Source organism: Belonocnema kinseyi, chromosome 9 (genome assembly GCF_010883055.1).
Source record: "Belonocnema kinseyi isolate 2016_QV_RU_SX_M_011 chromosome 9, B_treatae_v1, whole genome shotgun sequence".
Lineage (NCBI taxonomy): Eukaryota > Metazoa > Arthropoda > Insecta > Hymenoptera > Cynipidae > Belonocnema > Belonocnema kinseyi.
In genome coordinates, this window is record NC_046665.1 from 123,784,833 (window position 1) to 123,799,016 (window position 14,184).

The following is a 14,184-nucleotide window of genomic DNA, read 5'->3' on the forward strand; positions in this document are numbered from 1 at the left end:
GAAAACGAGAGTTTGGTGTAAATTTAAAATTTAAAAAAAATTGTAAACAAGATTGCTATATATAATTCTATTGTTCAGGATTGCACAATTATCAGACTTTCAATTCGAATTTTTTCAAAGTTGAGTATGAAATATTCAATATTTTGTAAAATTCACAAATAAAACATAATTTAATTTTCTATCATTGATTCTAAAGTTATAACCTCTAAAAATTGAATAAATTTATCAATGAGTGAGGTATTGATTTCCGATAGTTTAATTTGGACTATTTTAATTTTCAAAAACACCATTTTTAACCGTACGACTGGAAAATCTTGAAAAATAAAATTTTCTAAACTGTAAAATTTCCGAATTAGAAAATTCCAAAACAATAGAATTCCCGAAATTACAGAATTGCCGAAATATAAAAAGTCCGAATTAAAAAAGTTCAAAATGTTAAAATTTACGACAATTTATAATATTGCCCAATTTGAAAAATCCTGAAAGAAAATTATCGAATTTTAACATTTAAAAAATGGATGTTTATTACATATTATTTTCTTTTTATGAATACAATAATCAAATATTTTTATTCAAGAAATTTTTTAAGTGTTTATAGTTTAAAAAGTTATTGTTTGAACTTAAATTGAAAATAGTTATATCAAAATGGTATAAAAAAGATCATTAAAAAAAACACACACTCCTCGAACGAAAAAAAATCTCAAATTTGCTTTGAACCTAATAACACTTTCCAAAAAAAACTTTGCTAGATTCAATTTAGCACTGATTTATCTCGAAAATTTTTTTAATTTAAAAAAAGTTGAATATTCGATTTTTTAGAACTTTTTTTGTATTTTTTGTAAAATATTACACACATTATAAAAAAATCCATCTAGAAATACATTTTTTAAATTATTGTTATTTCACATCTAAACAATACTTTTTTGTAACTTTTAAAAAAATTCTATGATAAATATAGGCCATTATTTATCTCGGCAATTTTATAATTTCGAGAATTCTCAAATTCGGAAGTCTTAGGATGTTATAAATTATGTTTTTTGGGTTTTTTTTTCAGTCGTCCCTTTTTAATTTTTAAAAAATTTTAATTCTTTTAATTTTAAATAATTCATTTTTTTAACATTTAACTTAAAAAAGCGGTCAATTTCAAGATATAAAAATAAAAATATTTTTAAAAATATTAAAAAAGATTGCGATATATGATTCCATTGTTTAAAAATGAACAATTATAAGCCTTTTGTTTCAATATTTTTTTATAGTTTGAGTTTGAAATTTTGAATATTTTTGGAACATTATTAAATTTAAAAAAATTCAATTTTCAATCCTTAGTTCTAAACTTGTAACTATTTCAAATTAAAGACATTATTCAATTAGTGAAGTATCAATTTTAGGTAGTTAGTTGCATCAGGTTGCGTCATGCGTCAAAATCAAACAAAAGTGTTTCATGGGAGAAAAAATAAATATAATCGACCCTAATGCCATTTAAAAAAATCTTCTTTGCAAAAATGATGTAATTTAAATTTAACCTAAAAATTATCGTTTCGGACCGGGCGTGAAAAATCCTAGGCACGCCTTTGTATATACATATATATATAATTTAACTTCAACCACACTCGCAATAAGCGCCAGAACCTGAAGCTCAGTAAAAGCGCTGTGTCCGTGTAGTAAAGGACTGTCTGGTCTAATTTATGAATTACTCGCGACTAAAATTTGAAAATTTGAAAAAGCGAACCGATTTCCCCAAAAATTCGTGATTCGCGCTCTTCTCGTATGTTAATTCCTTAAAAATAAAAGTAAGTACAAAAAATCCGCTTAGATTTTAGTAAACTATTCACGCCCCTCCGCTATTGAGACGGTAAATGTAGTGTGATATTTCATATTGAAGATAACTGATAACCAGTTTTTGCCCGTAAAAAAAACAATTATATGTTACATAAGTAGTCGGGGGCCATTTTGAATTATCAATTATGAATTTTTTTGCGTACTATATCTGTGGATGACACCGCCCGGTTTTTGTGAAATTGTTATGAATTGGCGGAATGTACTGTTAGATAAGATCCGTTAAGATTAAGAAGAATCTTGATTCTGCTAATATCTCTTTTAAATTTTATCTGTTAAAGAATCGGACTAGGCAATATTTTGCTTATCTTTTTTTTTTTCTACTTTACTTTTTTTTTAAATTTTAAATCAATAAAAAAAAGTTGTTTTAAAATATTAAATTCTTAACAAAATACAGAAATTTCTAACCGAGGAGTTTTATTACAAACCAAGATGATTAATTTTCGACCAGAAAAGAAGAACTTTCAATACAATAGATTTGAATTATCAGTCGAATAATTACATTTTCAAAAAAAAAAATATATATATATATAAAACAAATATTATTTTTTTTACCAAAACACGACGAATTTTTGACAAAATACCATACATAACTAAATAGTTCAATTTTCAAGGCGAAATTATAAAATTAAAAAAAAATTTCAATTCAATAGTTAAATTTTAAGGTAGAAAAAATTATTTTTCAACCCAAAAAATAAAATTGCAACAAAATACAGCAACTTTAAAGAAAATAGTTGAATTTTTGTAGTACAGTGTCATTTTTTAACAAAAAATATAATAATTAAATTTTTATAATATATAATAGTTGATATTTCAACAAAAAAGATTTTAATTTTCAATAAAAAAGATTAAATTTAACCAAGAAGACGAAATTTTAATAAAATACTGGTATCCTCGACCAAAAAAATTAATTTTAAATTAAATACTTGAAAAAATTGATATTATGTCAGTGCAAATTTTATGTCATTAATTTTTGGTTTAAAATTTTTGACTATATATTTAAATTTTAAAATAAAAGAAGATAATTTTTTATCTAAACATAGAGTAGCTAAATTTTCATCGGGGAAAATTAATTTTCAATCAAAGAAGACGAATTTTCTAACAAAAAGTGTAATTTTGGACCAAAGAATTGAATTTTGTTCCCGATTGTTCAATATTGAAACCAAAAAGATCAATTTTTAACCAAAAATATTTTGAACTAAAAATATCCCTTTACGAAACATGATATAATTGAATTTTCGTTAAAAAAAATAATTTTTCATAATCGAAACGAATCTTCTGCAAGGCAGTTGAAGTTTCTACCAACACATCAATTTTCAAGGCGAAAAAAAAATGAATTTTCAATCAATTAGTTAAATTTTATGGGAGAAAAAATTAGCTTTTAACGCAAAAAAGAAAATTTCCCAGAAAATGTATTTCGTCAAAAATAGTTTAGATTTTAACCAAGAAGTTGAATTATTAAGCTAAAAAAATTAATTTCAATAAAAAAAATATAGTAGCTGATATTTCAACAAAAAATATTTTTATTTTTAATAAAAAACGATTGAATTGAATTTCCAAGAAAAAAATATGCATTTTTTTAAAGAAATTTGAATTTTCAACCCGAAAATTTGAATTTTTAATAAAAAGTTCAATTTCTAGCACGTAGTTAAAGTTTTTATTCGAAAAATTAATTTTCAACCCAAAAAAAATATATTGCAAACTTAGATCAATTTTCAACCCAGGAGTTAAAATTTTTCATCTAAAAAGATGATTTTCAATAAAAAATATAATAGTTGATATTTCAACAATAACAAAAATGGTTGTAATTTTTAATAAAAAACGATTTAATTTAACGAAAAAGACGAACTTTCAATAAAATACTTTGAACAATTGATATGTTAGAGCCAATTTTATTTAATTAATTTTTCGTTTGCAAATTTTTTTACTATATATTTGAATTTTGTAATAAAAAAGATCTGTTTTTATGAAACAATAGAGTAGCTAAATTTTCATGGAGTAAAATTATTTTTCAATTTAAAGAAAATGAATATTCGACAAAAAAAGTTTATTTTTGTGCCAAATAATTGAATTTTATACCTGGTTGTTGAATATATAAGCCAAAAAGATCAATTTTTAACCAAAAAGATTTTGAGCTAAAAAGATCCATTTTTAACCAAACATGATGTAGTTAATTTTTCATTAAGAAGAAAATTTGTTTATTAAAGAAAAAGTAATCTCCTATAAAACAGGTGAATTTTCTACAAAAAAAGTAAATTTTCAACGCGAAAATATAAAGTTTCAACAAAAAATTGAATTTTTAATCAAATTATTAAATTTTTTAATTCAAAAATTATCCTTTAACGCAGATAAGTAATTTTTAACAAAATGCATCAATCTCGAACCAGTAGTTGAACATTCAACCAAGAATATTATTTTTTACCAAAATAAGAAAAATTTTCAACAAAGTAGATAAGTTTTTAATCAGATAGTTGAATTTCTAAAATAAAAAAATCAATTTTTAACCAAAAATGGATTAATTAAATTTTCATTTAAAAAAATTAGTCTAAAAATTGTTAAATTTTAAGCTAGAAAAAATTAGTTTTCAACCTAAAAAATAAAATTTCAACAAAATACAGTAATTTTAAATCAAATAGTTGAATTCACAAACAAAAATGTTTTTTGCTTTGCCAAAAATACGAGTTGTTAACAAAATACATACATTTATACACAATTAGTTTAATTTCTAATCAAGAAGAATAATTTTCTACGAAAAAAATGAATTTCTAACAATTTGCATACATTTTTTATAAAATAGTTGAATTTTTAAACTACAATGTCATTTTTTAACTCAAATAAAATAGTTAAATTTTTATAATATATAATATATAATAGTTGATATTACAACAAAAAGATTTTAATTTGAAATAAAAAATATTAAATTTAACCAAAAAGGCGAGATTTTAATAAAATATTTGCATCGTCAGCCGAAAAAAATTAATTTTTAACTTAATACTATTAAGAATTGATATTATGTTAGTGCAAATTTTATTTTATTATTTTTTGATAAAAAAAGACGAATTTTCTAACAAAAAGCTTATTTTTTGATCAAAGAATTGAATTTCATACCAAATTGTTGAATAAATAGGCCAAAAAGATTTTGAGCTAAAAAGATCCACTTTTAACCAAAAATAATTTTTAATAATCAAAACAAATGTTGAATAAAGCAGTTGAATTTTCTACTAACAGTTCAATTTTCAAGGAAAAAATATTACTTTTCTAAAAAAAGACGAATTTTCAAAAAAATACATAAATTTTGAACCAAATCGTGGAATTTTCAAACAAGAATATTATTTGTTTTACCAACAAAAAAGTTTTAAAATACGTACATTTGTACCAAAATAGTTTCAAATTAAAAAATTTAATTCTTAATAAAAAAAGGGAAGTTTTAAGAAAGTAGTTCTATTTTTAACCAAGGAGTTATGTTTTTATCCTGAAAAAATATGTTTCAATAAGAAATAGAATAGTTGATATTTAAAAAAAAATTTAATTTTACATAAAAAAGATTTAATTTAACCAAAAGGACGTAATTTTAATAACATACTTTAATCCTCGACCAACAAAATTCTCAATCAAACACTTTAAACAATTGATATTATATTAGTGAAAATTTTATTTAATTAATTTTTTGTTTAACAATTTTTTGACAACATATATAAATATTTTTTTTTTTAAATATCTGTTTTTATTCATAGAGTAGCTAAATTTTCATTGAGGAAAATTAATTTTCAACAATAAAAAACTTTTTTTATAGCATAAAGTAGTTTTCAATTTTCATTCTAAAAAGAACAATTTTTTAATTTAAAAAAAGAAATCTTCTACAAAACAGTTGAATTTTGCAGAAAAAAGTTCAAGTTTCGACAAAAAAAGTTAATTATAAATGAAATAGCTACATTTTCTATCAAGAATATAATTTCTTTTTTTAAGACGAATTCTCAACAAAATACATAAATTTTTAACCTAATAATTGATTTTTAAACCAAAAAGATTAATTTTCTATTAGAAAAGACGAATTTTAAACACAGAAGACAAATTTTAAACGATATATTTCAATTTATATATTAAAAAGTTATTAATCTTCACCAAAAAAATGAATTTCTGAAATAAGTAATTCAGCATTGAACCGAGTAATTGAATTTTTAATCCAAAAAGATTAATTTCAATAAAAAAAATATGTTACTTGGTATTTCAAATACAAAATATTTTTGTTTTAAGTAAAAAAAAACGATTGAATTTAACCAAAAAAGATGTGTTTTCACTCAAATATTTGAATTCTTAACAACTGAATTTTGAAAATATGAAATTTCACGAAAAAAGTTTAATTTCTAACAAACACGTTCTTGGTTTTAAAAAATTGTTTACCCTAAAAAGGGAAAGTTTTATCAAAGTTATTTAATTTTCAACCCAAGGGATTAATTTTTTACTAAAATTAAGAAATTTAAACCAATAAAATTTATTTCTGGAAAATAGTTCAGCTTTCAACAAAGAAGTAGAATTATTATTATAAAAACATAAATTTCAATAAAAAATATAGTAGTTGATATTTCAACAGAAAATATTTTTATTTTAAATAAAAATGATTTAATTGAAACAAAAGACGTACTTTTAATAAAATTCTTTAAAGAATTGATATGTTTGTGCGAATTTTATTTGAATCATTTTTTTAAATCAAATTTTGTTACTAAATGATTGCATTTTTAAATTTAAAAAAGATCTGTATTTATCCAAAAATAAAGTAGCTGAATTTACATTGAGTAAAATTAATTTTCAATTAAAAAAAAATTAATTTTCTACAAAAAAAGTTTATTTTTCTGCCAAATAATTGAATTCTATACAAAATTGTTGAATATCTAGTCCAAAAAGATCAATTTTTAACCAAAAACATTTTAAGCCAAAAAAGATGAAATTTTAACCAAACATGGAATAGTTACATTTTCATTATAAATAAAAACAAATTATGAAACATAAAGGAATCTTCTAAAAAAAAGTTGAATTTTCTACAAAAAATTCAATTTTCAACGTGAAAATATGAAGCTTCAACAAAAAAGTGAATTTTCAATCAAATTATTAAATTTAAAAATTAAAAACTTATCCTTAAACTCGGGTAAGTAATTTTCAAAAAAATACATCAATCTCTAACCAGTAGTTGAACATTCAACTAAGAATATTATTTTTTACCAAAATGAGATGAATTTTCAACAAAGAAGATAAGTTTTAAACTAGATTGTTAAATTTCTAAACTAAAAAAAAATCAATTTTTTACCAAAAATGGATCAATTAAATTTTTATTTTAAAAAATTAGCTTAAAAAAGAATCTTTTACAAAAGAATTCAATTTTTTACAAAAAATTTGAATTCCCCAGAAAAAAAGAAAATGTTTTCAAACGAAATAGATAATTTTTTGAGTTCCAAAAGATAAAATTTTAAACAAAAATAGAGTAGTTACATTTTTATCGATGAGAATTATTTTTTTTTTAAAAAGAAGATTTTTCTATAAAACAGTTTAATTTTGTACCAAATTATTTTAATTTTATATCAGATTGTTGAATAGTTAATCCAAAAAGATTTATTTTCTATAAAAAAGTTAAATATTTAACCAAGAAGATTAATTTTTTACTGAAAAAAACGAATTTTGAAGAATTTACGTAAATTTTTAACTGAATTCTTTGATTGATGGATTTTATGTTAATCGTCTATGAAAATATTTAAATTAGGGAAGTAAGAGTTTTTTTTAACGTATCTTGTTGACAACTACAATTAATTATTTCTTAAAATATTTCACACTTTTTAAACATTTATTAGAACTTTTAATTTTATAAAAGAATTATGTTTATGGATTTCTACTTATTTTAACGGATTATTTAAATATAGGAACATTGTTTCTTGTTTTGTAATTGTAACAATAAATTTTTGACCTTTCCCCTATTTTGCCCTTTTTCGTAAAAAAATTAAGTCGCAAAATTTCAAAAATGTGTAAATATTTGCGACAAAGTTTTATATTAAATATTAATCATATTGTAATAAATATAAGTAATATTTGTAAAAATATTATTTACATTTTTTGCTTATGTGATTTATTTCAATTTGTCGAAAGAACCGAAATCCGTAGTTTGTTTGCAATAATTTTTATTAAATTGACATTTTGTTTCCACAGTAGGCTTATCTGATCTAGAATTTTATTATCTTTCGTGCTATCATTAGGGAAAACATTAATCACCATAATATAAAAATTGAGAAATTTTAGCAAAATCTAAAAAATAGGCTGCTTTGTAGGTTCCTGTTAGATTGATATTTTCTACATCAAATTCCGCTTGTTGTTTATGTATCGAAAAAAAGAAACTTACATAAACTTAATATGCGTAAATTATGAAGTCATGATTTATAAACTAATGAGTCGTAATGAAAACTGAAGAAAAACTGGTTTTTAATCAGCCTTCTTGTTCACTATTTTTTTTAGCTGTCAATTTAATATCTTGAAAATGTCCGACTTTTAGTCAAAGAAAATGAATAATTAAAAATTGAAAGTATTTTTTTTTGAAAATTTTATAAATAAATGATCATTTGAAATTAAGTGTTAAAAATTAGACAATTTAAAATAGATCTGAGGATTAAAAATCTCATTAGTTTTGATTTGATAATTTTCAAGAATATTGAAAATTTCAGCCTCAAATTAGAAAAAAAATTGAATCAAAAGGCTCATAATTGTGCAATTTTAAACGAAGGAATCATATATAGCAATCTTTTTTACTATTAATTTAAAAAAAAAATTATTAAATATCCTAAAGTTGATCATTTTTTAGTGAAATGTTAAAAAAGTAAAGTATTTAAAATAAAAAATGGGTGACTAAAAAAATATGAAAAAAATTATTCATAACATTCTAAGACTTCCGAATTTAAAAACTGCTGAAATGATAAAATTGCCGAAAAATAAATATTCCGCATTGGAAAATTTCCTAATAATAAAATTTAAAACAGAAAATTGCCGAATTATACAATATTCGAACTAGGAAATTTCCAATTTAAAACATTTAAAAAGATTTGTCATTAAATATTATATATTAATTAAAAATACAATAATAAACTATATTTATCATAGAATTGTTTTTTAATTTAAAGTTTTTGAAAAGTATTATTTGGATGTAAAATAAAAATAATTGAAAAAATCTATTTCTGGGTCAATTTTTTTTATAATGTGTATTAAATATTACAAAAAAAAATACAAAAAACGTTCTGAAAAATCGAATATTTAACTTTTTTTAAATTGAAATTAGAATATCTGAAATTGAAACCTCACTGATTGAATAATTTCTTCAATTTTAAAAGTTTACAACTTTAGAACCAATGATTAAAAATTAAATTATTTTTTATTTGTAAATGTTACAAGAAAACTGAAAATTTCATACCCAAATGTAAAAAAAATAGAAATTGAAAGCTGATAATTGTGCAATCTTGAGCAATAAAATTATGCGCAGCAATCTGGTTTACTATTTTGTTTTTTATTTTTTACTATTAAAAAATTAATTTATTTTAATTCATGCAATTTATATTTGATTGAAAAATTTCAAGAATTAATAATAATTCGAAGTGAATTGTGAAAAATGAGAAGATTTGAAAAATAGTTGAAAATAGTGTTTGTTAAAGACCAAAATAGATCAAAATGAAATTATTTGAAATTAATATATCACTCATTGAATCATCTATTTAATTTTAAATAGTTACAATTTTAGAACTAAGGATCGAAAGTTAATTATTTTTTATTTGATGTTAAAAAATATTGAAAATTTCAATCTCAAATCAGAAAGAACATTAAGCCAAAAGGCTTATAATTGTGCATTTTTAAACAATGGAATCATACATAGTAATCTTTTTTACTGTTTTCAAAAATTTTATTTGCAATATCTCCCAATTTATTAAAAAGGGGCAACTGAAAAACCCAGAAAAAAATTATTTATAACATTCTAAGACTTCCGCATTTGAAAATACCTGAAATTATAAAATTGCCGAAATATGAAAATTCCAAATTATACAATATTCGAACTAGAAAATTTCCAATTTGAATTATTAAAACAAATACAAAACAAATAAACAAAATAAGCAAATACAAAATATGTTTAAAAAATCGAATATTCAAATTTATTAAATTTAAGAAATTTCGAGACAAATCAGTGCTGCGTTGAATCCTGCAAAGGTTTTTTTTATAAGGGTTATTAGGTTCAGAGCAAATTTAGAGATAATTTTTTTATCCGAGACGTACATATTTTTTATTAACTTTTTTACACCATTTTGATACAATTATTGTCAGTTCAAATTCAAACAATAGTTTTAAAAAATTGTGGAATAAAAAAAAATTTCTTTGGTAAAAATATTTGATTATTGTATTCTTATCAGAAAATAATACGAGGGTTGTCCGTAAAATAAGGTTCCCAGTGTTTTTTCACAGTGTAAAACATGTTTAATTCCATGAATGCGTACATTTTTGGGAAGTTCAGACTTTCACTTATTTTTCTACACAGTCGCCACTGACGTCAATGCATTTTTGCTTGCGGTGTACGAGCTTTTGAATGCCCGAGTCAAAAAATCTGCCATCAAGCCGCGCAGATACCTGAGAACCGCTTCTTCCAGCTCGTCTCTGTCGTCGAAATGCGTTACACCCAGGTGTTTCTTCATGTCAGGGAAGAGACGGTAGTCACATGGGGCTAAGTCCGGGCTGTAGGGTGGGTGTTTGACAATACTCCATCCAAATTTTACGATTAACTGGTTGGTGGCGTTAGCGGTGTGAGATAGAGCGTTATCCTGATGCAAACGCACCCCCTTAGACAGCATCCCCCTCCTCTTGTTTTGAATTGCACGAACCGTCACTCTTTGATCTTAGAGCATCGCTGCCTCCACTTTTTCGATTGTTTCGTCAGAAACAGATGGCCGTCCGGAACGCTCCTCATCATGGACGTCAGTACACCCGTTCTTGAACTCTCTGCTCATACACTTGTCTCCATAGATTTTGCATAGCTGAAAATGGATTTCTACCGGCGCAATGTTTTTTGCAGACAGGAAGCGGATCACCGAGCGCAGCTCGCACATGGCGGACGAAGCGAGGGGGAGATCCATCACGTACGGTTGCCAAGCCAAGACTGTGCTCCGCAGGCAGCTCGCTAGGGAGGGGATTTAGAGCGGGGGAACCAAGCTACACTACAGAATCGCGGGGTCCACCGTAACAGCGCTTTTCAGGACTGTAGCGCCATGGGAACCTTAGTTTACGGACAACCCTCGTATTCCTTAAAGATCCATTTTTTAAATGTTAAAATGCGGCAATTTTCTTTAAGGAATTTTCAAATTTGGCAACATTATCAACTGCCGGGACTTTTATTATTCGCGATTTTTCCTAATTGGAATTTGTATATTTCGAAAATTCTGTAATTTGGGGAATTTTATTGTTTGGTAATTTTCAAATTCTTCAGTTTTAGAGTGTGGGAAATTTTATTTATCGGGATTTTTCAATCCTACTGTTAGAAATGGTGGTTTTCAAAATTGAAATAGTCAAAATTAGAATATCTGAAATTGATACCTGAATAATTGAATAACTTCTTCAATTTTAAAAGGTTACAATTTCAGAACCAATGATTGAAAATTAAATTATTTTTTATTTCTAAATGTTACAAAATATTGAAAATTTTGTACTTAACTTTGAAAAAAATTCGAATTGAAAAACTGATAATTGGGCAATCTTAAGATATATAATTATATATAGTAATCTTGTTTACTATTTTTTTTTAATTTTCAATCTATTATAATGTATTCAATTTATATTTGATTGCAAAAATTCAAGGATAAATAATGAAGTTAAAATTATCGATGTTAATGAAATGAAGTGTTTAAAATTATACGATTTTAAAAATAGTAAACTATTGCGTTTCTCTGAAATCAAAATAGATCAAAATGAAATTACTTGAAATTGATATTTATATGAATTTAATATACTCAGTAACTAACTAATTTCTTTAATTTTAAACCGTAACAATATTCGAGAATCAGGCTTAACATTTTTTTCAATTTGCAACTGTTATATTTTGCAATTAAAAATAAAATTGCTCAATTTGGACCGCTTTAAATAATAAATTATTCAATTTCATCTCTTTTTCAGTGATACTGTTCAATTTTCAAAATTGTGGTTTGACAGTTTTCAATTTTAAGAGCTGCTGATTAAAAAAATTGTAATTCTCAAACGCTTCAAATTTCAAATTATTTAAGTTTAAAAGCTTTTATTCAGAAATGATACAAGTTTAATTCTTTTTCATTACATTCAAAATGCGCTCTAGGTCCCATAGAAGCCGGTTCGGTTTTGTAATTTCTATAATTGCTGGCCTACGCAGTTTCTCAGGGGTTAGGGCGAGAGACGGTTGCGACTCACGCCTCGGAAGGGGCGCAATGCGTGAGTACTCAGTCGAATATATTGTGCATTCCAATTGAAAGCGGCTTATGTGGCCCTGATTATTTACGTTTTGAGCGTACTGATTTCTTAACAAGGCAAGTGTGAGACAATTGCAAAAACTTTTATTATATGGACCTTGGATAAACATTTTTTTTAAATGGTTTTTTGAACTGATTATATTTTTAATGTTTTTAATGCGCTTCAGTGTAGGTCATATTGTATCATTAAAAAAAAAACTCAATTGTCATGTTAGACAATGTAGTAAAGTACTTCACTATTACATGAAATCTATCGATTTAGAAGAAATAGGGCGCGAAAGATATTGAACAAGAAAATGCTACTTTTATCTCTAATCTGCCCTTTTTATCATTATAATTAACATTATTGATTTATACAATTGCCACAATAATATTTCTCTATGCAAACAAAAATATATGCTTAGGTAAATTTTATTCGTGTTGTAGTTGAATTCTTCAACTAAATTTGAATAAAGAAAGGTAAAATTTCTAAAAAAAAACGAATTTTTAACGAAAAAGACGATTTTTCAACAAAATGTTTAAATTTTCAATTAACAAAAATTTTTCAGAATCTACGAAAAAGTTACATTTGAAACCGAAAAGCATGAATTTTTAACGAAATAATTTAATTTTTTACCAAGGAATATAATTTTTAATCATAAAAGACAAATTCACAACTTAAAAGTTGCATTTAAAAAAAATGAAATTTCTACCGAAGAAGCTAAATTTTCAAAATAAAAAATATTTTTCATTTAGGAAAGAAAAAAATCGCAACCAACATTTTTTAATCAAATAATTATTTTTTAAGCAAGGATTAGATTTTTCACCCAAAAACGATTAATTCTCAACTTAATTGTTGCAGATTTATTTTCAACTTAATAGTTGCATTTGTCAACCAAAAAAGATGACATTTCTACCAAATGAGATCAGTTTTGAAACCAAAAAAAGACTTTTCAGGCATTTTCAGATTTATTTTTTTATTCTCTTTCAAAATCTGGAAAAGCTGGAAAAGGGGTTAATCTTACAAAAAATTTCTTCAGGTTCTCGAGTACACATTTTCTTTTTTAATTTAATTTAATTATTTTATAATATATTTTTTATTCCTTGGTCAAGATTTTAAGATTTTTTTTTAAATTTTAGATTCTTTAACTTTTAAACTTCTTTAAGGATTCAATTTTTAAAAAAATTTGTTTAGTTTTTGAAATATGAATTTACATTTTCAAAAACATATTTTTTAATATTTCTTCTTTCATTCTCTTTAAAAAAAGTTTTATTTTTATTTTAAATCTTTGCAGATTAATCTGAAGCCCCGTTTCCCTTCATTTTCCTTTCCATCACATAATGTCCCCTTTTTCCCATTACTTCTCCTAATTTCCCCTTCCTTTTCCTCGTTTCCCCTCCCCTCACTTCCCCTCCTTTGAAAAAAGTACGGCTGATGAACGGGCACCCGACCGAAAGTATAAAGGTTTTAACCTGGGGCTTCGAAGCCCTACAAAAATGATTTTTGGAAAAAACAATTTTTTTAATGGCATGTAACACAGCCAGATACCTATATTAAATAAATAAATAAATAAATAATAAAATATCGAGCTGAAACCTTGGAAAATGTATGAGAGTACAATAAAGTACGTTTAGGTCCTTCATTTGGGTAGGAACTTCACTGAAAATTATTTCATTTTTTTCCTGACGCTCGACATTTTTTAACGTTCGAGCGTTTGTTATACATAAAGCATCGGTCTCAAATTTTAAGAAATGCAAGAGTTGAAAGAAAACTACGATAAAGTACAAAGTTTAATAATAAAAGATGTAATAACAAATATTTCAACTAGATCGTATCCGTCACACAACAAAGGACCTGGCTAATTAT

The 14,184-nt window shown here is 24.1% G+C and overlaps 1 protein-coding gene across 4 annotated transcripts in view; it reads left to right on the forward strand.

Moving 5' to 3' along the window:
* LOC117179442 (fatty-acid amide hydrolase 2-A) overlaps positions 1-14,184 on the forward strand; it is a 115,708-nt gene that overhangs the window by 14,563 nt on the left and 86,961 nt on the right. The window contains exons 1-2 of one of the 4 annotated variants that reach the window (XM_033371249.1): positions 1,641-1,790; positions 12,188-12,300. The exons of 2 other annotated variants lie outside the window; for them this stretch is intronic. The gene's annotated coding sequence lies outside the window, so the exon portion shown is untranslated. Of the gene's footprint in view, positions 1-1,640; positions 1,791-12,187; positions 12,301-14,184 lie in introns of those variants that run through there. One more of the 4 variants, XM_033371248.1, reaches the window with a different exon arrangement.